The following is a 26751-nucleotide window of genomic DNA, read 5'->3' as shown; positions in this document are numbered from 1 at the left end:
AGTGGACAGCAACTGTGTCTTATTCCATGTTGTATGTGCAATTAACAGATTACTTGGCAAATAGTAGATGCTCAGTAAACATGAATGTATAAGTGGGTAGGTAGATTGACAGATTGGTGAATGGTTTCACATTCTAGACCAGAGGAAAAAAAAAAACTATAGCTCTTTATGTTTATGGAGAGAGAACAATTTAAGTCCTAAGATTTCACCCAAAGTGGACCTGTTTGAGGTGCTCATCCTGGAGATGATTAGGATGCATGTTTCTATTTTGCTGTATATTTAAATGTATCATTTTATTTATTTAGATATCATCCTATAATACTTGTTGAGTGAGGTATACCAGTGTGTGTATTTGTACCCATTGCTAAGTTTGAGTACCTCTTATATGCAAGATGTTTTAATATGTTGTGTCAAGAAAAGGGTTTGGTTTAAACCCCAGCTTGGTTTCAATACTGAGTTGTGTGAACCTAAGCCAACAGTCTTAACCTCACTAAATTTTAATTTCTCAACTGTAAGCACAGTGTTGTGTGGACTGCATAAATATATCATTGATAGATAATGAGTCCTCAATAAGTGTTACTTCTCTCTGACTCTTCTCCAGCCTACCTATATATTAGTTAGGGATTACATGTGGCTCAGAAACAAAGCTCTGATAATAATGGCTTTAAAAGAAAGTTTATTTTTCCTCCTACATAAAAGAGGTCTGCAGGTCTGCAATCAGGGCTTGTATGACAGCCATACAGGATAGTTAAGGAACCCAGGCTCTTTTTACCTCAACATTTTTCCATTCCTAAAGTGTAGCTCTGGTACTCAAAATACTAGGACACCAGCCATCACAACTGTGTGCCAAGTAGCAGACTGGAGGGCAGGATGAAGAAGGTCATGCTGTCTTTCTTTTAAGTAGCCCTCCAAAATCCTTCTACAGTAAAACTGGCATCTTAGAATATAAAGGACAGGAATGTAGTAGCATTTAATGAATTCATTTTACTATTCTATACCTAACATTATTTTACCACCATTAAGTTGATGTTTGTATATGATTTTAGCACCTCTGAGTTCATGTATATGTGTATATATGTATATATGATTTCCCAAATAAATTTACCATATTTTAGTATAGACGTATAGAAATGGAGATGGTTAGTTCTGATATTCAAAACATATAAAAAATTAATTATTAAAATCATATTACTCACTGAGACGGCCTGGAAAGAAAGACACTCCAGAGCAATAAGCACACCCAATGCCCAGATCTTGGTTTCAAAATTCCATTCTCCAATAAAAGGAACCAGGAATCCTTGAAGATCAGGTTAGCATCACCAGTGATAAGTAATATCTCTTTCATGTATGCTTTGATGTGTAGCGAAAAGGCTCTCAATCTCTGTGGTATTCTTTCAAAAAAAATGACCCCAATCTAATCAAGAGAAAAACATCAGTTAACTCAACACTATTCTGAGCACTGGTCAGGTATTTAAAAAAAAAATTTGTCAAGATCATGAGGGAAAAGGAATGGCTAAGATAATCAAAAAGTATTGTCAAAGTCCCGTGAGGGTTGGGGGAAAGAATATGCAACTATTAAACCTTACCAGGGAATCCCCTGATATTGTGTCAAACTTTATGGACACCCAAATCAATACATCATGCCCTCGATCATGAGGCTTACTCTTGTGAAGTTAGTATAGGTAGCAGAGAAGTTTAGACTACCAATAGGCATGCCTAAGAGTTACTTCTGGTGGCTTCAGTCTCTCTAAGCCCAACTCAGAAAGTGAAATCATTGCTCTCCCGCCTAACGTGGGACATGACACCCAGGGGTGATGTCTCCCTGGTGACGTGGGAGATAACTCCCAGGGATGAATCCAGACCTGGCACTGTGGGATCAACAATTACGTCCTGACCAAAAGGAGGACAAGAAATGTAATTAATAAAGTATCTGTGGCAGAGAGAATTCAAATAGAGTTGAAAGGCTACTCTCGAGGTTGCTCTTATGCAAGCTTCAGTTAGACCTTGCTACATATCATAACCTGCCAAGCCCCATCCAGGACCATTCCAGCCAATCCAAAAGAACACCTAGGGCAATACATAAGATTCCACAAAGGTTCCATGCACTAGAGTAACTTTACAGAACTTACAACCTCCAGATGGGTCCCTGGTCCAGATAAGTCCTGAAACCTAGCCCAGCCTCTCCAGAACATCAGATAGTTCCATCTCTCTACCCCATATTAGTGACAGACACTTTCAATATGAAAAATTTAGAATTGCCATAGCCTGAACACCCCTAAAGAGAGGGATGCAAAGATCAAAGGTGATGTTAGAGTTATATAGAGAAGATAGGATTTAACAAATGAATACGAATGCTGAATCATTTAATTGATACATCTTTTAGTCTCCAGTATTTTTTTTTTTTTAAACATAGGCAGGCACCGGGAATCAAACCCAGGTCCTCTGGCATGGCAGGCAAGCATTCTTGCCTGCTGAGCCACCGTGGCCCGCCCAGTCTCCAGTATTTTAGAGCAGCTAGAAGTAAAAACCTAAAATTGTGGAATTGTAACCCATGTCAAACTCTGAAATATGTTCTACAACTAATTGTGGTGCTGTGCTTTGAAATTATAGCTTTTCTGTACATATGTTATTTTTCACACAAAAAAAGAATTTTTTATCAATTGTGATGATAAAAAAATATTTAAACCCTCTAGCCTCCTATATTATGGACCAGCCAGAAGGAAAAATATGAGAGGATCGTCCTGTAACAACTTGTTGAAGAGTGCTTTGAAAACTATTGCTTTTTTATTTCTTTCTTTGTATACTGCACAATAAAAAAAGTTAAAAAAAAAAAAAAAAAGGAAGAGCTAAGAAAAACCATTACAGACTAGAGGAGACTAAGAAAACCTAATGACTAAAAACAGCATTGTATTCTGGCATTGGATCCTGGAACATAAAAAGGACATTAGTGAAAAAACTAGTGTCTTTATTGTTGGCAAATGTACCACGGAAAATGAATAAGGTGTACATGAGAACCCTGTATTAGGTTTATAATTTTTCTATAAACTTAATATTTCAAAATATAAAGTTTACTTTAAAATTATAAGTCACTGATACACAGTGAAATCCAGTCATGTTCATTTATGTAGGTCATTATGTACAGATTAATTTGAGTATAAACTCCGTATGTGTAGACTTTGTTTAGTTCCCTGCTGTAACCCCAGTGCCTAAAGAGTACCTAACACAGAAAAGGCACTAAAAAAAATCTGTTAAATGTTGAAATGAATGCCTATATGTCGCCTTCTAATAACAAATTTATGAGTTAACCTGAGGACAATATTAGAGAAGAAAATATACTCAAAAACTCTTTGTTTCTCCATTATTTGATTTTTTAGTGTTATTTTGTAAATTGTCAGAGCAGCCTAACTACCCCTCCATTTCACAGTCCAGAAAGTTCAGTATATTTTTCTTCCATTATTTTACTAGTGGAATATTTTATGAAAGATAGGTCCTAGTGGAGTTGATAATTGATTCTCTAGCTATTAGTAAGAAAAATAGGGGGTTGTAGCTGATTCTAATTGATTATAATCCTTGATTATAATTCTTTGATTATAACCCAATGAAACTGAAGACTATTTTATAATTCTATGAGATTAACAGATTAGGAACTGGAAAACTGCACAGTACTAATTTTCTGTAATTTAATCATTTACTCTCTGTTAGTATAAAAATAAAATCTAATGGAAAAGCACTTGATTAAAATTCCAGGTTCACGAGCTTACTACCTTTTGTTTTTGAGGAAGTTCTTTAATCTCTCTAACACTAAATTCTCTAGTAATACTGGGATAGTAATGTCTCACAAATTATATGTCCAGTCTTCTATCGATGTGGGTACAGTTAGATTACTGTAATAAGAGTTCAAGAATACAGTGGTTCTCACAGGATAGAGGCTTGTGATCCAGGAATGGTACGACAGTTCTTTGGGAGGCCAGACAACTCCATCTTGCAGTTTAGCTATCTTTGCTTTTTCATTTCCTTTCTGCATGATCAGCTCACTACCACTTCCATACTCCAAATCAGAGGAATGAGGAAATTGAGAGATTTACTTTTAAGCACATAACCCGGAAGTAATCACTTCCATGCACATCTCATTGGTCAAAATAATGTCATGTGGTCCCTGCAAACCGCAAGGGAAGCTGGGAAATGTTGTCTTCAGCTGGGAAGTGATTTGTGAAGCTGATACTTCTGGTATTGTAGAAGAATTGAAGCATGGGTATCAGCCATTCGGATAACAGTGCCTGCCGCGAGCACCCGGAGTAGTTCTTCAAACAGAGTAAATGCTCACCAAATGATGTCTTTAAATCTCCTGGAAGATTATTAATGTGAGGCTCTGAGAAGGTGCGTAAAAATATTTTACCAACTATCGCTTTTGAATCGCTCGGAATTCAGGATAGACCTTCCTGGGAAGCCATGTTTTAGTTTGAAAACTTGCTTATCTCCTTTTAAATTAAAACACAGCTCCCAAGAAATAAGACATATTCGTCCTAATGAAAATAAGCTGTAGAAGTAATTTTTCAAAATGTAACTTTTTATATGTCATGAATTAAGCTAGCTTCCTATCTAATTTAGAAAGGTTAATTTTGAGGAACTGTACATCAGTAGGAAAGGAAAGATACAAAGTGAACTATGTTCCGATTTTTAAATATAGAAATTCCTTTGATTGTGCTATTATAATTTTATTAATCAGATAATTATTTATTTTCTGCTATCTACTCTTTGTGTTCATTCAGTTTCAAGGTTTTGGCAGTTATTTATAGTTACCGATCTGGACCTGCATCTTTATCTCTTTTCTTGGTTTGGCTGATTGTTTTCCTGAGGATATTTATAGTAACGTGTTGAGCTTAGACAGTTTTGCTCCAGAGAAAATAGTTTATACTGGGTCCCATTCATGCTAAGCTTGCCTAGGACATTCTTACATTCCATTTGTCCTAACTCCAGGTTGTCAGTCCCTCATATGATCTGTCAGACCACACTGCTACCCAGCTGGAATCTGAGCAGGACTTAGTTGGCCCTGTTCTTTGGTGACATTGGCAACACGAGAGATAACATGATACTTATCTTCTTTCATTTATCATGCACCCACAAAGGGTAAATGTTTTTTCTTATGCTTTCCCTATGCCATTCTGGGCAACCTGCTTAAAATTTCCTGTAGTAGAAGGAAATATTGCTTTAGTGGCTTCCTAAGCTCTCCTTTTCTAATAAGATCCCTTGTTTGATGTTGTTGTTTGGCCCCATGAAACACCTTGGGATTTATAAAACGTTAAGATCCTGCATTGTTATAAAATTTTATTTTGGGGACATTATACATTATCCCATTATACAATAATTAATTAATTATTATTAATCTTGTGTACATTATCTCTTGACTCCTCCTGGTAACTCCATGAGAATAGCTGGGAGGTTTTATTTGTGCTGTTTTATATATTAGAAAATTGAAGTTTGAAGAAGTTCAGTGATTTCTCTAAGGTCTCAAGGCTAGTAATTGATTAACACTGAGACTCCAATCCAAGCCCTCTAATTTCTAATCCATATTAAACTAAACATGAGCTGGAATTTGGGTCTGGAGTCACTAAACGTTGGTTTTAATCCAAGTTCTGTCATTTATTAACAGTAAGTAGGCAAGTTACTTAATTCACTAAAATTCTTCAATCTTCTTTGTGACATGAAAATAATGGAGTCCACCTCATAGAGTTCTAATAAAAATTGGATTGTATAATGCATAGAAATCACTTAGCATAGCACCTGCTACATAGAAATTGTTCAAAGTTGTTGGTTATTATTTTAAGCACTTATAAAGTCATATTGCATTGAATTTAACCATGAAACTAAATTTTATAGAAATTGTTCATAATTTGAATATTATTCAAATTCTCTACGCTAATGACATTGAAACACTACAGATTTATTAGTGGTATAAGATTCATAATATGCATTTTATTGAGATATGAGCATCGTATTTGCCAGCTCAGTATCTTTCTCTGTGTATGTATATTTATTCATGCCTGGGTCAAACAGCAAATTACATTAAACTGCTACCAGTTATACTTTAAGCAAGCCAGTGGTGTGTGTGTGTGTGTGTGTGTGTGTGCATTTTGTTCGTTCATTTTGTTCGTGTTTTTGTGTGTGTGTTTTTATTTATCTGGCCTTGGTTTGAGGTCATTATTCCTCATTAAAAAGGGAAACTAAGTTTGGGATTATTATTTTTTCAGTTCACACCAGTAAGCCAATAACGGTCAGCATATTTGTCATCAAAGAAACATTAACGAAGCAAAGATTTTGTTGTCCAAAATTTGGTATACAGAAAAAACAAATTAATGGAGTTGCTATTTTTCCTCACATTAACCAGGATTTAACCTCCATTGAAAAACATGTTTATCTGTTAGTCTTGTTCTCCAAGCCAGCATGAGATCATTATCCTATAGATTTATGTTGACTGTAATGCTTGGGAGGTACTCCCCTAGCACCCAGGTTTGTCAGGTAAATTTAATTTGTTTTGCATATCAGTCCTGATTGTCATATGGAATAGATAGAGTTTTCATATATTTCTAGATTTACTGCATGTGTGTGTGTGTATACAAGTAAGGGAACATTTTTGTTCAGAGATCATTAGTTGTAGTTAAACTTTCATGTGGAAGATCAAACAAGCTTTTCTCAGGTAGAAGAAACTACACTAAACCAAGAGTTAGCACACTTGGAACAAAGTCTATTAGCAATGTAAACGTCATTACCTCTGATTTGTGATTAGCTGAACAAACATTGAAAGGCAGTATGACTTCCAGGCTTCAGGAACAGAGTCTAATGACTTTGAAAGGTAGGAGAACTGCTTCTCATTACATATGTAGGTTAGTCAGTTTTGACCATTTCATCTGGGAATAATAGAAATGACTTGAGTTGATCCTAAATGATTCTATGTATTTACACAGAACTGTGAATACATAGAAGTATAGGATGGGTTATAATTCAAATTTTATTATATTTTATTTTTATACCTCATAGATTGTCTCATTGTGACTAAATGCATGTGGATAGCCACACACAAACACTCTCCAGTGGCTTTGATTTGGGAAAACAAGATGAACATATCTGCTACATTAATTTGTTTTTGTATATAATTGTTAAAATTGGAGATATGGTTTAGCTTGTGATATGTATTCAGAAAGGAGAGTTATACATTGCCTTGTACATCATTGTCCTTGTTTTGTTTTCCCTACTAGCTTCTTGAGAGCAGAGATCATATCTTACTTGGGATGAACACAGGGCCAGGCTCATAGTAGGTGATTAATAAATATTTGATGAATGCATAAATGGGTTTGAGTTTATAAAAGGAAGTCTGTGGTACTTAAATATGTCATATGCATAAATTTAAACATTACATGAAGAATCTATCCATGTGTATATGTATACACACATCCAATATTTAGGGTAGGATTATTACTTAAGGGAAGCAATTAATTTCTAAGGTTTCTATCCAACAATAATAACACATAGTCATGTAATGAAGCATTGAGTGGTTACTGAAGCAGGGAAGGACATTTGTTAGGCTAAAAAGTTTGTGAATTAAATATATCAGCCAAAAAACTTACAGATATTCAAGTACATTTTCATTTCTTCATGACCACCAGTTATTTGTTCTGTTATATGAAAGCAGATTTTCAGTACAAACCATTAAACAATTATTATAATTTTTTTTAATTCTAGTGTTTTTTATTATTATTATTTGGGAAAGGGAAAGGTTGAGAGAAGAATATAGGATAAGAGAAAAGGCCTAGAGAACAGGTGACCTTTCTTTTTGTTTTTATTTTCTTCTCTCAAACATGAAGTACTGTCATTCTGAAAACAGGTACACCTGAAGGGTACATTTTGTTTTAAACAGTATCCAGGACTGTTCTGAATTTTAAAATGAGAAGAAATTTTTTTCTTCTTTTGACAAATAATGTGCATTAGGATTAGGTGTGAGTGAATGTATTTCTAAACTGTATAGGCAGAGATGAATTTGTGTGGCTTCAGCAGACCCAGGGACAGCCTGTCAATTGTCTGTCAATTGCAGCAGCATTGGGGGCAGAGAGGAGCTGCAGTCAGGCCTTGGTTCATCACAGGTACAAAAAAGAGGGTGCTCACATGGGGAAAAGAAGAAGTGGATGAGTGATATAGGACAGACGAATGCCAGTCATCCCAAGTGGGCAGCTGTTTGAGAAGGGTCTTTAAGAGTAAAGATTCAGGAGTGAAAGAAGAAAAAAATATATATATATATATATATAAGCACTGAGAGTGAAGATAAGAAGGGGAGTTGCTAAAAGTTATAAATCATAAAACATTTCTGAATAAAACTGTCCCTTCCATAGATGACACCAGGGATGAGACAACAGAACCCTTTCCTAGGTTATTCCTCCACTTGCTTAAAACAGCAGACAGCAATAAGTTAATTCTGCTGTTCTTTTTTTTTTTAATTTATTTATTAAGAAAAAAATCAACAAATGAAATAAAAATTAACATAGATAATCAGTAATTCACAATATCATCACTTAGTTGCATATTCATCATTTCTTAGAACATTTGCATCTTTGGGATAACTCTTAGGCCTAATTTTAAGTAGGCTTAGCCTATCCTTTGCAGGGATAAATTTCATAGGGGCGAACCCTTGATCGAGGGCTCAGCTATTGATTTGGTTGTCCCCATTGCTTGTGAGAATATCAGAAATTCTCCAAATGGGGAAGTTGAATATTTTCCCCTTTCTCTCCATTCTCCCAAGGGAACTTTGCAAATACTTCTTTATTTACTGCCCAAATTACTCTGGGATTTATCGAGGCCTCACACTAACCCAGACAAACGAACAAAATCTCACGCCCTATTCAAGATTCCACGAACTTATGTTGTTCAACTAAACTGACCATACAAGTTAAATTAGGAAATGCACAACTCAAAATATAACTTTTGCACCCAATGAACATGTCTCCCTTTAGTCTCACACAGAAGTTGAAGTTTTAAAATATGGACACTATCATCTTTTACCCTATATTCTGATATGCCTTAATCCTCTTTTTGATTTGAAAAAGCAATAGTTTTCAAAGCACTCTTCAACAAGCAGTTACAGGAGAGATCCCAGAGTTTGTCATGGCCTACATATGATCCTCTCATATTTTTTCCTTCTAGCTGCTCCAGAATAGGAGACTACAGGGCTTAAATACTTTTTTTTATCATCACAATTGACTTTTCTTTCCTTCTTTATTTGTGAACAATAACATCTATACAAATAAGCCATAAATTTCAAAGCACAGCACCACAGTTAGTTGTAGAACATATTTCAGAGTTTGACATGGGTTACAATTTCACAATTTTAGGTTTTTGCTTCTAGCTGCTCTAAGATCCTGGAGACTAAAAGATATATGAATTTAATGAATGAATTCAGCATTCATATTCATTTGTTAAATCCTATCTTTTCTGTATAACTCCACCATCACCTTTGATCTTTCCATCCCTCTCTTTAGGGGTGTTTGGGCCAGGGCCATGGCAGTTCTAAATTTTTGATATTGGAAGGGTCTGTCACTAATATGGGGTAGGAAGATGGAACTATCTGATGTTCTGGAGAGGCTGGGCTAGGTTTTAGGACTTATCTGGACCAGGGACCCATCTGGAGGTTATAGGTTTCTGGAAAGTTACTCTAGTGCATGGAACCTTTGTAGAATCTTATATATTGCCCTAGGTGTTCTTTAGGATTGTGTGGAATGGTTTTGGTTAGAGTTTTACAAGTTATGGCAGATAGCAATGTCTAACTGAAGCTTGCCTAGGAGTGACCTCCAGAATAGCCTCTCAACTCAGTTTGAACTCTCTCAGTCACTGATACCTTATTAGCTACACTTCTTTCCCCCCTTTTGGTCAGGATGGCATTGTTGATCCCACAGTACCAGGGCCTGACTCATTCCTGGAAGTCATGTTCCATTCTTTCACCCCTGGATGTCGTGACCCACGTAGGGGGGAGGACAATGATTTCACTTGTAGAGTTGGGCTTAGAGAGAGTGAGGCCACATTTGAGCAACAAAAGAGGTCCTCCAGAAGTAATTCTTAGGCCTAGCTATAGGTAGGCTAAGCTTCTCTGCTACCTACATAAGCTTCACAAATGCAAGCCTCAAGATCAGGTGCTTGCCTTATTGCTTTGGGTGTCCCTAATGTTTAAGACAGTATGAGGGGATTCCCTGATGGTAAAATTTAGTAATTACATAGTTTTTCTCCAATCCCTCAAGGGATTTTGCCAATATTTTTTTTATTATCTGCTTACTATATTCTAGGATGTACCCAGACATTACATTAAACTACACAGGATTAAAGGCCCTCATTCTTATTCTGAGCTCTCTGTGTTTCAATTGTTCAAATGAGCTATCCAGACAGGTTGAGTTAGATTATGTGCTACAGAAAATTTACATTCCGGACAAAATAAACCTTTCGTCCTTTGGTCTCACAGAGTAGGTATAGTTCTAAAATATAGAAAATGTCTTCCTGACCCCTGTGTTCTGAATTACCTTAATCCAAACCTGATCAGCTTCATTCTTATCTCTAAATATGAGGTTATAGACATATAAAGCAGTCTCTCAAAATCCAGAAATAATGATTACCACTCTGGATTAAATGTGTCTGCTATAAAAGCTTACAATGTAGACCCCTGTTTTCTTTTCTTTCTTTTTTTTTACTTTATTTATTAATTAAAAAAATAAACAAAATAAAACAACATACATAATCAGTAATTCACAATATCATCACTTAGTTGCATATTCATCATTTCTTAAAACATTTGCATTAACTCAGAAAAAGAAATAAAATGAACACAGGAAAGAAAAAAAAGTTGATACCTACCATACCCTTTACCCCTTGCTTTCACTGATCACTAGCATTAAAACTAAATTTATTTTTGCATTTGTTCCCCCTATTATCTATTTTTATTCCATATGTTCTACTCCTTTGTAGACAAGGTAGATAAAAGGAGCATCAGACACAAGGTTTTCACAATCACACAGTCACATTGTGAAAGCTGTATCATTATTAAATCATCCTCAAGAAACATGGCTACTGGAACACAGCTCTACATTTTCAGGCAGTTTCCTCCAGCCTCTCCATTACATCTTGAATAACAAGATGATATCTACTTGATGCATAAGAATAACCTCCAGGATAACCTCTCGACTCTGTTTGGAATCTCTCAGCCATTGACACTTTGTCTCATTTCCCTCTTCCCCCTTTTGGTCCAGAAGGTTTTCTCAATCCCTTGATGCTAAGTCTCAGCTCATTCTAGGGTTTTTCTCAATCCCTTGATGCTGAGTCTCAACTCATTCCAAGATCTCTGTTCCACGTTGCCAGGAAGGTCCACACCCTTGGGAGTCATGTCCCACGTAGAGAGGGGTAGGGTGGTGAGACTGCTCATTGTGTTGGCTGGAGAGAGGGGCCACATCTGAGCAACAGAAGAGGCTCTCTTGGGGGTGACTCTTAGGCCTAAATTTTAAGTAGACTTGACCTATCCTTTGTGGGGTTAAGTTTCATATGAACAAACCCCAAGACTGGGGGCTCTGCCTATAGCGTTGGTTGTCCACATTGCTTGTGAGAATATCAAGAATTCTCTTGGGGGAAGTTGAATTTCTCCCCGTTCTCGCCACTCCCCGAAGGGGGCTTTGCAGACACTTTTCCACTCACTGATCAAATCACTCTGGGATTCATCGGGGCATCACCCTGGACAAACCAGCAAAATTTCATGTCCTACCTGAGATTCCAATTATTTATGGCGTTCAGTTAAACTATCTACATAAGTTATATTAGGAAATGCACTAGTCAAAATATAAATTTTGTAACTAATAAGCATTTTTTGCTTTAGTCTCATACAAAAGGTGACATTTTAAATATTAATTACCATTTATTTTCAGCACCCTGCAATAATGACATTCCTTTGTTCTTCCTCATACAAAAACATTTTTAAAATTGTACTTTGTACATTTCACTATTATTATACACTCTAGGCATTCCTATTATACCATCTCAATCTTTAATATCTATCTTTCTTTCTGATTTCACTTATGTCCCCAGCCCTCCTCCCTCTATCATTCTCACATGCAGCTTCATTCAGTGTTTTAACATAATTATATTACAGTTAGGTAGTATTGTGCTGTCCATTTCTGAGTTTTTGTATCCAGTCCTGTTGCACAGTCTGTATCCCTTCAGCTCCAATTACCCAATATCTCACCCTATTTCTATCTCCTGATGGTCTCTGTTATGAACAAAATATTCCAAGTTTATTCACTAATGTCAGCTCATATCAATGAGACCATACAGTATTTGTCCTTTAGTTTTTGGCTAGTCTCACTCAGCATAATGTTCTCAAGGTCCATCCATGTTGTTACATACTTCATAAGTTTATTCTGTCTTAAAGCTGCATAATATTCCATCGTATGTATATACCACAGTTTGGTTAGCCACTCGACTGTTGATGGACATTTTGGCTGTTTTCATCTCTTTGCCATTGTAAATAATGCTGCTGTAAACATTGGTTTGCAAATGTCCGTTTGTGTCTTTGCCCTGATGTCCTCTGAGTAGATACCTAGCAATGGTATTGCTGGATCATATGGCAATTCTATATAGCTTTTTGAGGAACCACCAAACGGCCTTCCACAGTGGTTGCACCATTTGACATTCCCACCAACAGTGAATAAGTGTGCCTCTTTCTCCACATCCTCTCCAGCACTTGTCATTATCTGTTTTGTTGATAATGGCCATTCTGGTGGGTGTGAGATGATACCTCATTGTGGTTTTGATTTGCATTTCTCTAATGGCCAGGGACATTGAATATCTCTTCATGTGCCTTTTGGCCATTTGTATTTCCTCTTCTGAGAGTTGTCTGTTCAAGTCTTTTTCCCATTTTGTAATTGGATTGGCTGTCTTTTTGTTGTTGAGTTGAACAATCTCTTTATAAATTCTGGATGCTAGACCTTTATCGGATATGTCGTTTCCAAATATTGTCTCCCATTGTGTAGGCTGTCTTTCTACTTTCTTGATGAAGTTCTTTGATGCATAAAAGTGTTTAATTTTTAGGAGCTCCCATTTATTTATTTCCTTCTTCAGTGCTCTTGCTTTAGGTGTAAGGTCTATAAAACCGCCTCCAATTATAAGATTTATAAGATATTTCCCTACATTTTCCTCTGTTTTATGGTCTTAGAACTGATGTTTAGATCTTTGATCCATTTTCAGTTAACTTTTGTATAGGGTGTGAGATACGGGTCCTCTTTCATTCTTTTGCATGTGGATATCCAGTTCTGTAGGCACCATTTTTGGAGAGACTGTTCTTTCCCAGGTGAGTTGGCTTGAATGCCTTATCAAAGATCAAATGTCCATAGATGAGAGGGTCTATATCTGAGCACTCTATTCGATTCCATTGGTCGATATATCTATCTGTATGCCAATACCATGCTGTTTTGACCACTGTGGCTTCATAATATGCCTTAAAGTCAGGGAGCGCGAGACCTCCAGCTTCGTTTTTTTTTCCTCAAGATGTTTTAGGCAATTTGGGGTACCCTGCCCTTCCAGATAAATTTGCTTATTGGTTTTTCTATTTCTGAAAAATAAATTGTTGGGGTTTTGATTGGTATTGCATTGAATCTCTAAATCAATTTAGGTAGGATTGACATCTTAACTATATTTAGTTTTCCAATCCATGAACACGGTATGCCCTTCCATCTATTTAGGTCTTCTGTGATTTCTTTTAACAGTTTTTTGTAGTTTTCTTTATATAGGTTTTTTGTCTCTTTAGTTAAATTTATTCCTAGGTTGGATTTCGTTTCTTGATTTCCCCCTCAGATTGTTCATTACTAGCATATAGAAACACTACAGATTTTTGAATGTTGATCTTGTAACCTGCCACTTTGCTGTACTCGTTTATTAGCTCTAGTAGTTTTGCTGTGGATTTTTCAGGGTTTTCAACATATAGTATCATATCATCTGCAAATAGTGATAGTTTTACTTCTTCCTTTCCAATTTTGATGCCCTGTATTTCTTTTTCTTGTCTAATTGCTCTGGCTAGAACTTCCAATACAATGTTGAATAACTGGTGATAGTGGACATCCTTGTCTTGTTCCTGATCTTAGTGGGAAAGTTTTCAGTTTTTCCCCATTGAGGACGATATTAGCTGTGGGTTTTTCATATATTCCTTTTATCATTTTAAGGAAATTCCCTTGTATTCCTATCCTTTGAAGTGTTTTCAACAGGAAAGGATGTTGAATTTTGTCAAATGCCTTCTCTGCATCAATTGAGATGATCATGTGATTTTTCTGCTTTGATATGTTGATATGGTGTATTACATTAATTGATTTTCTTATGTTGAACCATCCTTGCATACCTGGGATGAATCCTACTTGGTCATGATGTATAATTTTTTAATGTGTTGCTGGATTCGATTTGTTAGAATTTTGTTGAAGATTTTTGTGTCTATATTCATTAGAGAGATTGGTCTGTAGTTTTCTTTTTTTGTAACATCTTTGCCTGGTTTTGGTATGAGGGTGATGTTGGCTTCATAGAATGAATTAGGTAGCTTTTCCTCCGCTTCAATTTTTTTGAAGAGTTTCAGCAGGATTGGTACTAATGCTTTCTGGAATGTTTGGTAGAATTCACATGTGATGCCGTCTGGTCCTGGACTATTCTTTTTGGGAAGCTTTTTAATGACTGATTCAGTTTCTTTACTTGTGATTGGTTTGTTGAGGTCATCCGTTTCATCTTGAGTCAAAGTTGGTTGTTCATGCCTTTCTAGGAAGTTGTCCATTTCATCTACACTGTTGTATTTATTGGCATAAAGTTGTTCATAGTATCCTGTTATTACCTCCTTTATTTCTGTGGGGTCAGTGGTTATGTCTCCTCTTCCATTTCTGATCTTATTTATTTGCATCCTCTCTCTTCTTTTTTTTGTCAGTCTTGCTAAGGGCCCATCAATCTTACTGATTTTCTCATAGAACCAACTTCTGGTTTTATTGATTTTCTCAATTGTTTTCATGTTCTCAATTTCATTTATTTCTGCTCTAATCTTTGTTATTTCTTTCCTTTTGCTTGCTTTGGGGTTAGTTTGCTGTTCTTTCTCCAGTTCTTCCAAATGGACAGTTAATTCCTGTATTTTTGCCCTTCCTTCTTTTTTGATATAAGCATTTCAGGCAATAAATTTCCCTCTTAGCACTGCCTTTGCTGCATCCCATAAGTTTTGATATGTTGTGTTTTCATTTTCATTTGCCTCGAGATATTTACTATTTCTCTTGTAATTTCTTTCTTGACCCACTGATTGTTTAAGTGTGTGTTGTTGAGCCTCCACATATTTGTGAATTTTCTAGTGCTTTGTCTATTATTGATTTCCAACTTCATTCCCTTATGATCTGAGAAAGTGTTTTGTATGATTTCAATCTTTTTAAATTTGTTGAGACTTGCTTTGTGACCTAGCATATGGTCTATCTTTGAGATGATCCATGAGCACTTGAGAAAAATGTGTATCCTGCTGTTGTGGGGTGTAATGTTCTATAAATGTCTGATAAGTCTAACTCATTTATTGTAATATTCAAATTCTCTGTTTCTTTATTGATCCTCTGTCTAGATGTTCTGTCCATTGATCAGAGTGGGGAATTGAAGTCTTCAACTATTATGGTAGATGTGTCTATTTCCCTTTTCAGTGTTTGCAGTGTTTGCCTCATGTATTTTGGGGAGTTTTGGTTCGGTGCATAAATATTTATGATTGTTATGTTTTCATGTTGAATTGTTCCTTTTATTAGTACACAATATCCTTCTTTGTCTCTTTTAAGTGTTTTACATTTGAAGTCTGATTTGTTGGATATTAGTATAGCTACTCCTGCTCTTTTCTGGTTATTATTTGCATGAAATATCTTTTCCCAACCTTTCACTTTCAACCTACGTTTATCTTTGGGTCTAAGATGTGTTTCCTGTAGACAGCATATAGATGGGTCCTGTTTTTTAATCCATTCTGCCAGTCTATGTCTTTTGATTGGGGAGTTCAATTACTGTTTGGGTAGTACTTTCCTCTACTGTTTTGCCTTTTGTATTTTATATGTCATATCTAATTTTCCTTCTTTCTACACTCTTCTCCACACGTCTCTCTTCTGTGTTTTCATATCTGTCTCTAGTGCTCCCTTTAGTATTTCTTGCAGAGCTGATCTCTTGGTCACAAATTCTCTCAGTGAGTTTTTTGTCTGAAAATGTTTTAATTTCTCCCTCATTTTTGCAGGACAATTTTGCTGGGTACAGAATTCTTGGTTGGCAGTTTTTCTCTTTTAGTAATTAAATATATCATCCCACTGTCTTCTTGCCTCCATGGTTTCTGCTGAGAAATCTACACATAGTCTTATTGGGTTTCCCTTGTATGTGATGGATTGCTTTTCTCTTGCTGCTTTCAAGATCCTCTCTTTCTCTTTGACCTCTGACGTTGACTAGTAAGTGTCTTGGAGAACCTGTATTTGGATCTATTCTCTTTGGGGTGTGCTGCACTTCTTTGATCTGTAATTTTAAGTCTTTTATAAGAGTTGGGAAATTTTCAGTGATAATTTCTTCCATTAGTTTTTCTCCTCCTTTTCTCTTCTCTTCTCCTTTCTGGACACCCACAACACGTATATTTGTGTGCTTCATATTATCATTCAGTTCACTGAGTCCCTGTTCATATTTTTCCATTTTTTTCCCTATAGTTTCTGTATCTTGTCGGATTTCAGATGTTCCGTCCTCCAGTTCACTAATCCTAACCTCTGTCTCTTGAAACCTACCATTGTACGTTTCCATTTTTTTTATCTCTTCTACTGTAGCTTTCATACCCGTAAGTTCTGTGATTTGTTTTTTCAGACTTTCCATTTCTTCTTTTTGTTCATTCCTTGCCTTCTTCATATCCTCCCTCAATTCATTAATTTGGTTTTTGATGAGGTTTTCCATGTCTGTTCGTACATTCTGAATTAGTTGTTTCAGCTCTTGTATCTCATTTGAACTATTGGTTTGTTCCTTTGACTGGGCCATATCTTCAATTTTCCTGGTGTGATGTTATTTTTTTGCTGGCGTCTAGACATTTAATTACCTTAATTAGTTTATTGTGGCGATTGGTTTCACTTCTCTTACCTAGGGTTTTCTTGCTGGATGAATTTGTTGTCTATCTGTTCTTTGACCTTCAGTTCAGCTTTTTCCGGACCTCTAGCTTAGGTTTTGTTTAACAGAGGATAATTTTTCAGTTCTGGTTTTCTTGTTTCTTGCCCTGCTTATATGGTGCCTTTTCCCTCCCCACCCGTAGGAGGGTCTATGTAGGTATTATAGACTCCAGCCGGGTTTTCCTGGACTAAACTGGCCTCCTATCAGGGGGAAGGAATCACCTGCGTCAGTTTTCCCTGAGGGTGAGACCCAGCAGGTTAAAACACTTTCCTGTGAAGTCTCTGGGCTTTGTTTTTCTTATCCTGCCCAGTATGTGGCGTGTCTGCCTGCGGGTCACACCTGCAAAAGATGTTGTGGCACTTTTAACTTTGGAAGACTCTCCCTGCTGGGGGCATGGTGGAGATGGAGGAGAGGTTGTAGGCTGGTTTTAATGGCTTCAAATTGTCAATCCCTGGGGTCTGTATTCCTTGAGAGAGGGATTCCACCTGAGTTGGGCTTCACCCCTCTCCTGGGGAAGGCACAGATGAGAGACAGCCCTGAAAGCAGCCTGTTTCTGCCTATGCCTGGGGCAGTTGCAACCTGAGAAGTCCCGCTGCTGAATCCAGAGGCTGCCAAGTCTCCCTAGAAACACAGCCACTAAAACTTCTGTTTCCTCCCCTTTCCTCTTTTTCCATGAGCCCAGTGAGCGAACTCTGCCTTGATTAGGTTTAGAGTCTCCTTTCCCTCTGGGAAGCCACCTGTCGGGGAGGGGTGCCAGCCACCTGCCGCCACGGCTTGGGGAACTCACGGTTTTGGGGAGGCTTGCAGCCGGTCCAGCTGGTCCAGACTGGGGTACGCTGTGTGTCTGGTCACTGACGTGGCTCTGGGAGCTGTTCTGTACTGTTTCTGGTTATTTAGTAGTTGTTCTGGAGAACGAACTAAAACGCGCACATTGCTAAGCCGCCATCTTCAATTCTGCTGTTCTTAAGATGCTTCTTTCTCCATACTCTGTGGGGACAAGAGTGAAGGACAGGGGATGCTACACTACAGACATGGAGCTCAGAATTCAGAGAGTGTTTGTCACACAACCATGGTGACACTGACTCCACCTAGGACCCTAGCACAGCTCACAACCGCTGGAGGGCTGCCTCTGCCTAGGGCACATCCCAGCCCTCCTACAGCACATTCTCTGATTCAAGTCTTTGGACCCTCCTCCTATAGGTAAATGCCAGGTTAGTTACTCTAAAAGCATCTGAGAAACGTGAAATTTCCCCCTCTCTTTTCCTTGGAATGACAGAATCTGGAACGATTTCCTTTGTTCCTTATTAAAAAAAAAAAAAAGAAAAGTATGAAATGACTCATACATAATTTTGCTAGAGGTTACTCTGTAGGCTTAAGATGCTGTCCTTTTTTTCTGGAAGCTGCTCAGGCTGCTTGGGAACCTGGCTGGCCTGATGACCCACACTCACCTTGGAACCCTGCCCCCACTGTCTGTATAGTGAGAATGGCACTAGCTGCCTAGCTTAGGGGGTACCTCTGTCCCAAAACCTGGGTCTTAAACAATTATTTTATTCATTGTTCTTTACTGTGTGTGTAACCGGTATTCATCCTGGTAATTCAGTAAGAATACCAAAACATAATTATCCCAACCGTTGTTAACTTTGAACAATCAGCAAGAACTGGTAGAAACATCCTCCTCAAAGCCCCAGCAAACAGTGAAACATTGAAGTAACAGGGCAAACATCAGATCAAGAAAAAAGGCCACTTAAAAGTCATAGGATCTCTTAGCACCTTGACTGGTCCCTTCTCTGCCCCTCACCAGCTAGTTATGGAGCTGGTCATTGTTCCCAGATGGAGCAGAGTAAACCTCTAATAAATACTGGTAGCATGTGTTTGGCCCGATCTGTCTGTGGTGGCCTGAGGGACTTGCTGTCCCAGTTCTTGCCCTGTGTGTAGAAAGTGGCTCACAGAGTTAACCTGCAAAATGTTGTGAGAGAGCAATGAAATAACTTCCCAGACAAGGGATTGCTGGCTCTACGACATACAGTGCAGTGCCTGGACCCTGAGGAAACTGCTTCCCAGGGAAGAGGGAACATTGGTTAATGTGTAAACAAGGGAATTCCTAGGGCCAAGTGCTCATACCCAAGACAAGACACATGCTCAAAAAGGAGAAGGGAAGTCTCATGCTTTGGCCTGAAGTTATTCTCTAACTTAATTCTACTGATAAACTTTAGAGGAGATCACAGGTCACTCCTCAAAGACTGGAAAAGTTTTTTTTCTTTTTAAATTTTTTTCTATTAGCTCCTGGCATTCAACAAAAGCTTTCTCAGAACACTAACTGGATACAGCCTTTAGGAACAGATGTCTCGGAGTCTAAATTCCAGTGATAACACATTAAAATATCAAAATATACAGGTTTCCACAAAAGATTATGAAACATTCGAAGAAACAGAAAGCAATGACCTAGCCGAAGGAAGAAATTAAAACATTAGAAGCTATCAGTGAGAAGGAGCAGATCCGGATGTTCCAGACAAAGACTTTTTAAAAAATAGTTCTAAATATGCTCAGCAGAGCTAAAGGAAAACATGGACAAAGAACTAAAAGAAGTTAGGAAAAATGATATACATGAACACAGAGAGAATATCAGTAGGAAGATGGAAATTATAAAAGGGACCCAAACAGAGCTGAAGATCACAGTAACAGAAATTTAAAATTCTCTAGAGAGGTTCAATGCAGAGGGGAACTAGCAGAAGAAAGAATCAGTGAACTTGAAAATAAAACAATTGAAATCATGCAGTCTGAGGAATAGAAAGAAGAATAAAATGAACAGAGCATGAGAACCTATGGGAAAACATCAAGCATCACAATATATTCATTATTGGAATCATGAAGGAAAAGAAAGAAGGAAAGGAGCAGAGAGAATATTCAAAGAAATAATGGCTAAAAACTTCCCAAGTTTAATGAAAGTCATGAGTATACACATCCAAGATGCTAAATGAACCCCAAACAGGATAAATTCAAATAAATCCACACCGTTGCATGTTATAATCAAATTGTCAATTGCCAGAGATAAAGAGAGAATTCTAAAAACTGCAAGAGAGAAGCAGCATGTTGCATATAAAGGAGCCTCAATACAATTAAGTTTTAGTGTCTCATCAGAAACCATGGAGGCAAGAAAGCAGTTGGGAACCACATTTAAAGTGCTAAAAGCAAAAAATAAAAAAAAAAAGGCAACCAAGCATTCTGTATTTGACAAAATTGTCTTTCAAAAGTGAAGGAGAAATTAATACATTCCCAGATAAACAAAAGCTGAGGGACTGCATCACCACTAGAACCACCATACAAGAAATGCTAACAGGAGTTCTGTAATTGAAAGGAAAGGACACAAGAAAATTGACAGAAGCCACATGGAGAAATAAAGATTTCTGATACAGACAAATACTAGTACTGTTGTATTTTTATTTGTAACTCCATTTTGTACATCCTACAGGATCTAAAAGACGAATGCATAAAATGTAATGATCAATCAGTGGTTCAAGACTCATAATGTATAAATATGTAATTTATGATGAGGTCTACATGAAGTTGAGGGGACAGAGAGGTATAGGTATATGGGTATAGAGTGTAGTAAAAAGGAGTGTAGTGTACATAATTTATGTATGCTCTTGAAGTTAAGTTGGTTTCAAAGTAAACAAGGTTGTTATAGATTTGAGATGTTAAATCTAAGCCTTATGGTAACCATAAAGAAAATATAGAGTATTCAAACTCATAGAGACAGAAATTAGAGCACATGTTAACAGGAGTACATGGCAGAAGCAGTGGAGAGTTAATGCAGAATGAGTGTAGCGTTTCTATTTGAGGTGAAGGCAAAGTTCTAGTAATAGATGGGGGTGAGGATACTGCAACATTGTGAATGTGATTAATCCTACTGAATGGTATGCTTGGGAGGGGGTAAAATGGAGAAGATTTATATTGTATATATGTTTTCACAATTAGAAAGGAAAACTAAAGAGATGGCAATTAAATGCAATACATAGTATGGGGTAGGATCTAAAAATGTAGGAGAGAAGACTCAATAACATTATTGGGATGTTAAAAAAATTGGAATATAGAATGTAAACTTTATATCAATGTTAAATTTCTTGAACTAGATAACTGCACTTAAGGTGATTGCATGAGACAATATCCTTGTTTGCTGGAAATGTACATGGAATTATTATGTATCCAAGGAGTATGATACATACAACCTTCTCAGTTTAAAACGTTCAGAAGAAAGAAAGAAAGAAAGATATAGATAGATAGATAGATAGATAGATAGATAGATAGATAGATAGATAGATAGAGTAATAAAGCAAAGGTGGCAAAATGTTAAAACTGGTGATCTGGGTATCTGGGTGGTGGTAGTATGTTAGTGTTCTCTGCATGAGGTTTGACTTATCTCGTAAGTTTGAAATTATTTCAAAATTAAAAATCAAAAAAAAATTCAATTATAGTTTTTTTTTATGAGAATAAGAAGTTATATAATTTATAGGCCTTTAATAAACCCGTAAATTAACCTGATATTTTATCCCTGTGATTAGTAATTATAAAGTAGTCAGGTCCAATTGTCATCATTTCTCCTAACAATATAATGGCATCATGGGCAAAGTTTCTCTTTAAAATAGGTACCAACTTTATATATAATTAGAGAATTATAGTAATAGGTCTTATAGATGGAAAATGTGACAGGTTGAGTAATATACCCTCACAAAGACATAATAGAGTACTAAACCCCAGTCCTATTAGTGTGAGCTCATTTGTAAGTAGGATCTTCAAAGCTCCTATTAAATTGGTGCTAAATTGAATCAAGGTGAGCCTTAATTCAGTATGACTAGAATAAACAAATGAAATCTGGACACAGAAGTCTAAGCCATAGAAGGAAACAAAAAGAGACCAATTGCCACGTGATGAAGGCAGAGATTGATTGGAAGCAAACCACCAACAAAATGCTACAGACTTTGGAGAAAGCATGGCCTATTGATATGATACCTTGATGTTGTATTTCTAGCCTCCAAATTGTGAGCCAGTAAATTCCTGTGGTTTAAAGCTATCCAGTTTGTGGGTATTTTGTCATGATAGTCCTAAGAAGCTAAAACAGGAACTATATTAATTTTTACTTTTTGGCATGTGTAGTTAGAGAAACTTTGTTTCATTGTGAGATTATATACCTAATAAATAATCAACTTTATATTATCTGCTCTAATGAGAACTAGAGATAGTTTATATTGAAAAAAAATAAATTATTCTAAAATCTCATTTCAGGAAATAGCTTCAGTTTACTACTCATTAATCTTGACCTTAAAGAAAAAAAAGATTCCTTCAATCTAGCTGTTCCTAGGTAATTTTCTTATTATCTCGTGGAGTGTTTGGAAGGCCTCACGAGAGGTCTTAGTGCTTACTGTATTAGCCCGATGGTGTAGAGCTGCTTCTCCAGGTCAGAAATGTCCATTTGCAGGTAATGATTACTTTGTAGCTCTTCTGTATATTTGAATACCTGGTTTTCTTCCTGGGTTCCTTACAATTCCAAATAAGGAATGCTTGAAACCATCTGTTAGAGGTTTTCCTCAAACCTCTTTCTCTTCTCTAGCGTTTGATTTTAGATGTGTTATTTTTGACAGTAGCCTGGAAGATGGATCTAAGGAGAATAAAACCGATGTCAACACCAGTAATGGTGGGAAGAGATAAGCGTCTGAACTAGCACAGTAGTCAGTAACAGGGATGGAAAAGAAAGGATAGACATGAGTCATACTGGAGGGTTAAATATCTAGGACCTGGTAATAGTGTGGTTGTGGGAAGAGAAGGAGAGGCAGGAGGCAAGTACTGCATTGGTGTGCCATCATTTTACTTAAGGAACACACATAGAGGAGATATCCTAGAAACAAGTCATGGTTTTCTGCACACGTATGGGAACTTAAATTTGTTTCAACTTTTACTTTTAAAAATGAGCCCATGAAGTAATTCTATTAGGTGAAAGGAAATCTCTTAGCCTTTCAACATTTTTTTAATATTTTGTGGCCATTGCAGTAGCATTAGGTGAAGAAATATTCTAAAAATGTCCCTTTTATTATAATGGCACTAAAACATTTTGGTATAGCTAATTACCATTGATTCTTTATGCAAAAATATCATTAGGGAAAGAAATATTTTAATTCTTTCCTCTCTTTTGTTTTCCTTTTTTTTTTTTTTTTTTTTATCTTGATGTTCTTCCCCTGGGTCTAACTTTCCGCAGAGAAGAAGAGAGGAAGAAACCAGCTACTAAATAGGGCCTCACTCATAGGCAGCGAGTGACCTTTGAAAGCTTCTCCACTTAGCATGCAAAAGGAGCAATGCTTGGGGGCCAAATAAAAAGCATTCCTACTTCTGTTCTCAATCTGGTTTTAACATTTGGCGAGGGGCAAAACAAACGCAGAAGAACAAAGGGCCATCCTTCACTTACAGTTCACAAAATGTTCAATTTAATTTGTATTCAGATTGTTAGAAATATTGTTAAAATATGCCATTCTTGCACACTGAGGATTTATAAGAAATCCTGTTAATGTTTTCCCTCTTTGGCACTGGCTTTCTTCCTCTTCTAAATTTCTCTTTTATTACCTCAGGATATTCCTTTAGGATGAGTAAATTTCATTCTGTCACATTTCGGAGTAAAATCTCTCAGCCCAAGTAAGTTTGGTTTTGTTGTGGTTATTAGGGCATCCACTTGGCAATACCCAGAAAGTATATGGCTATACGGAGCTGAGACTTGGATTAGAAGTCTGGCCTATGGGTAGCGATAGTTAACAAAGAGACAGTATCCTGGGAGACAGGAGATAATCCAAGGAGAGGATGTGGAGGGTGGAGAACAATGTTGGAACCTGAACAACCTCAACATGAACAGAACCAGAAGAGGAAGAACAGGCCTCAAACAGAGCACCTTCTTTGGTCAGAAGGTCAGAGGAATACTTGGCGAGAGACCTATCCTAGAAGGCAGGATAGGTCTATCTTCTTCTTTATAGCCTATCCTAGAAGGCGGTGAAGAAGAAACTCAAGAAGGGAGGAGTGAGACAGCAAGTGAAGTAGAGAGTTCCTCCAGGAAAACCTTTTTTCTCTCCTGGTCCCAAAATGGTTCCCTTACCATCCGTCCATCCTTACCTAAGCCTTCTGTGTCATAGGGAAATGGTGGTTAATAGTTGCTTTTTCTGTACTTGTAAATGTTAATGATTTATACCAGGTGAAAAATCATTTCTTCTGTACAAGTAGGACTGTAGGTTAGCTTTTTTTTGTTATCACTTCCATCTAGTTTGTTTATAGGCTTTGTGGTTTTTAATGGTCTTCCTGTAAGTGACTGCAGTTAATTTGACTATAATGCAAATGTTTTTCAATATTCATTATTTTAGTGGCTACCCAGCAGATTTTACCATTGTTTATTCTTATTTGTTCAGGATGAAACAGATAAGTACCTTGCTTGCCAAACAGAAATAGCTTAGATGGAGTTTCCATGGAGTTTCTCCTTTGTTATTTGCACCAAGACTCCTAACAATTTGGAGAAGGATAAACAGAAAATTTTGTTTTATCATATTGCGTTCTGAGCAAATACAATGCTCAGAATGATAATTAACCAGAATTATCGGTTCTGATGTGTTATTTTATCCCCAGAAAAGTGCAAATCTGTTTTTCTCTAAACAGGTTTAGCAATATATGCAGTTCATGTGTAAGATACAAACCCCCCTTAATTTAGACCTGGATGGTGCTTCTGTTAAAGCATCCTTATTTTGTTCGTTCTTATTTGCCCATTCCTCTTAGGAAGAGATTTTGGGTTTGATCTTTAAGAGCATTGGTAATAAATTGAAATAACTTAAAAACCCATTCGTTTTGGTTCGTAGAATAGGCCTATGTAAAAAGAAAATAAGATGGACCTAATAATAATACTTTACCTTTTACTAAGTGGAGGCTATCAGAGCTCATTAAAAACCTTATTTTCTCTGGCATTTTTCGTGAGCTGGTTTTTATTCTTTTTCTTTTATACATAAATAATTCTGAGATATAAAGAAAGTAAGAATTTTATCAAATTGACATAGGCATTAGATCTGAGTAAACCTTGGCATTGCTGACACAACGAATTGCCTTTTTTCTCTGAGCTTGTGTAAAATATTGATGGAGCCCTTGAAAGCTTTCTCATCCATTTTCCTTTTTTTCCTTCTCTAATATTGATTTCTAATTTTTTTTAACTTCAGAAATTCACAAAACACTATTGGTAATAAGTTTAAAAGCTATATTCTTAGATTTGGCTTTTAACCTAAATTTTAGATTTTTTAAAAAAGATATAACTACTGCATATAATATATCCAATGAATAATACAGAATAATATTCATCAGTATTGAGCAAAATGATCCATACTTTTGAAAAGTTAGTTTCAAAAAGAACTGAACCTATCTTTTAGCTTATTATTTTTTTCTGATAGATGCTAATTTCACAAAAAATGTTAGCATATCAATTGTGGTTTAGTCTGGCAAAACAAAATGATAAAATTATACAAAAATTATACTGTTCTTTATATCCCAAGCTAAGTACTATTGCTCAAAATTTTTATTCTTGTATTGATAGCCCATGTGAAATTCTTGGAGATTGAGATGACTACAACTCAGATATATTGATAAAGATTAGTTGATGAGCATCAAGGGATTGAGAAAAAACCTAGAATGAGCTGAGATTTAGCATCAAGGGATTGAGAAAACCTTCTCCACCAAAAGGGGGAAGAGTGAAATAAGACTAAGTGTTAATGGCTGAGAGATTTCAAACAGAGTTGAGAGGTTGTCCTGGAGGTTATTCTTATGCATTAAGTAGATATCATCTTGTTATTCAAGATGTAATGGAGAGGCTGGAAGGAACTGCCTGAAAATGTAGAGCTGTGTTCCAGTAGCCATGTTTCTTGAGGATGATTGTATGATATAGCTTTCACAATGTGACTGTGTGATTGTGAAAACCTTGTGTCTGATGCTCCTTTTATCTACCTTGTCAACAAAGGAGTAGAACATATGGAATAAAAATAAATAATGTGGGAACAAATGTAAAAATAAATTTAGTTTGAAATGCTAGTGATAAATGAAAGTGAGGGCTAAGGGGTATGGTATGTATAATCTTTTTTTTCTGTTATTGTTTTACTTCTTTTTCTGTTGTCTTTTTATTTCTTTTTCTGAATTGATGCAAATGTTCTAAGAAATGATGAATATGCAACTATGTGATGATATTGAGAATTACTGAATATATATGTAGAATGGAATTATATGTTAATTTTTTGTTTGTTCTTAATTTTTTAAATTAATAAATAAATTTTTAAAAAAGATTAGCTGATGATACAGTCGTTCTATGCAATTCATACATAAAATCTGAGAAGATATGTTAAGGAGAGATATGAATTAGTCATTCACTTTTTTCATCTTTGGGGGAATCAACATTCATTAGCTTAACTTCAAAGGCTTGGGAGAAGAACCTCAAAATACTGACTAACCCTGAACTTGCTGTAATATTTGAGACATAAAAATCTAATATAATTGTGGAAATTGAAACACAATGTC

At 36.4% G+C, this 26751-nt stretch overlaps 1 protein-coding gene and 1 long non-coding RNA gene across 27 annotated transcripts in view; one reads left to right on the top strand and one right to left on the bottom strand.

Moving 5' to 3' along the window:
- ZNF385B (zinc finger protein 385B) overlaps positions 1–26751 on the top strand; it is a 479275-nt gene that overhangs the window by 338196 nt on the left and 114328 nt on the right. The window contains exon 2 of one of the 21 annotated variants that reach the window (XM_077154347.1): positions 4237–4377. The exons of 18 other annotated variants lie outside the window; for them this stretch is intronic. The gene's annotated coding sequence lies outside the window, so the exon portion shown is untranslated. Of the gene's footprint in view, positions 1–2861; positions 4378–26751 lie in introns of those variants that run through there. 2 more of the 21 variants (XM_077154349.1, XM_077154346.1) reach the window with 2 other exon arrangements.
- LOC143677826 (uncharacterized) overlaps positions 1–26751 on the bottom strand; it is a 132143-nt gene that overhangs the window by 90469 nt on the left and 14923 nt on the right. For 2 of the 6 annotated variants that reach the window (XR_013172908.1, XR_013172905.1), the window contains exon 4: positions 1197–1414. The exons of 2 other annotated variants lie outside the window; for them this stretch is intronic. This is a non-coding gene — a long non-coding RNA (uncharacterized LOC143677826). Of the gene's footprint in view, positions 1–1196; positions 1415–22598; positions 22835–24635; positions 24709–26751 lie in introns of all 6 variants that reach the window. 2 more of the 6 variants (XR_013172907.1, XR_013172906.1) reach the window with 2 other exon arrangements.

Source organism: Tamandua tetradactyla, chromosome 3, assembly GCF_023851605.1.
Source record: "Tamandua tetradactyla isolate mTamTet1 chromosome 3, mTamTet1.pri, whole genome shotgun sequence".
In the NCBI taxonomy this organism is placed as follows: domain Eukaryota; kingdom Metazoa; phylum Chordata; class Mammalia; order Pilosa; family Myrmecophagidae; genus Tamandua; species Tamandua tetradactyla.
The sequence above is the reverse complement of the archived record's forward strand: the minus strand, read 5'-3'. Positions and strand labels throughout refer to the sequence as shown.